The sequence below is a fragment of the Tyto alba genome, unplaced genomic scaffold (genome assembly GCF_018691265.1).
Source record: "Tyto alba isolate M040663 unplaced genomic scaffold, T.alba_DEE_v4.0 Super-Scaffold_45, whole genome shotgun sequence".
Classification (NCBI taxonomy): Eukaryota; Metazoa; Chordata; class Aves; order Strigiformes; family Tytonidae; genus Tyto; species Tyto alba.
Window position 1 is genome coordinate 29,368,458 of NW_024881321.1, and position 1,310 is coordinate 29,369,767.

The following is a 1,310-nucleotide window of genomic DNA, read 5'->3' on the forward strand; positions in this document are numbered from 1 at the left end:
CAGGGCTGAAGAGATGGAGAAGTTTGTTTTCTGCTCATCAGAAAGCTTTCCCATCTAATTTTACAGCATTACTGGCTTTCTACCCATAAAACACATCCATCCGCGTGGTAGACAAGTTATTTGGTTTGCTAAAGTGCTAACTTCCAACAGTTTATGATATAAAAAGTAGATCACTGACCTGCATTTCAAAGGAAAAAATAAAAATAAAAAAAAAGAGCTAAATAAACATTTAACTTGGTATGGACAAAATAGTAGACAGAAGATAGTATCCTGTAGGGATAGAGTTAAGAGAATTTATTTTGCTTAACTTGCACATAAGAGGAAAGGCTGCCTAGTCTACCACAAGTAAAGCTGGTACAAAACCCCCTTAGCTTCTCAGAGGATGGTGGGGAGCCAGCTGCCCCCTCCGCCCCTTGATGTGGGGAGACACCCAGCATCTTGAATCCATGGGAAAGGGGTTAATGCCTATGGGGTACAGGACTATCTGGGATGCAGGTGAAGAGCACCTTGGACTTGCCTTATCAAACTCAATTTCTAACTGTTTTCATGGGTGAGGGACTCTGTGCACATGTGTACATGGAGGTCTAAGTGCCAGCACGTGGAGTGGGAACCAGGAGTCAGAGGGGACCACGTGTCTGCAGTGCCAGCAACATGTACGCTGCTTGAATACGTATGTCTGCGTGATCACTTACAAATATCAAGCTGGACTTGCTGTTAAATAGAATAAGAGTACTGGGAGCCAGGTATCAAAGCAACTGTAGGTCTGGCCAGGCTACTGGAGAGGCCTGGGAGTCCAAGCCAGCAGCTGGAGAAAGCATACAACGTGGAAGTAAATAGAGGAATTCCCAAAACAACATGCAGACCCCTGGCACCCCATAATACAGTCAACAGGGCTACAGAATCCTGTTAAGCAGCAAAATCTAGTCTTCCCTCCTATAAATTTGATGGGTGCTGCAGGTGTATTAAGATAGAGAAGATGGACACTGATCCCTTAGCTTCAGGGGATGGAACATATATGAAGAGGCAGCAGAGAGGTGGTATCAAGTTTTGTTAGCATGCAACCGTAAGTCATACTCTTACACCACTTCCATTATTTTGTTACAACACAAGTTTTATTGCTGTTGCTTATTCCAAACATTGTTTGCCATTGTCTGTCTACCTGAGTGGACACCTCATTAATGTATTTAATTAAAAACATAACAGGAGTTGAAGGGGTAGTTAACAGGCATGTAAAACATTACATTGCTGTGCATGTTCAAGTTACTGCCATGTGAAGCACAGACAGCATTTTAATCTGAACAATGCCAGAG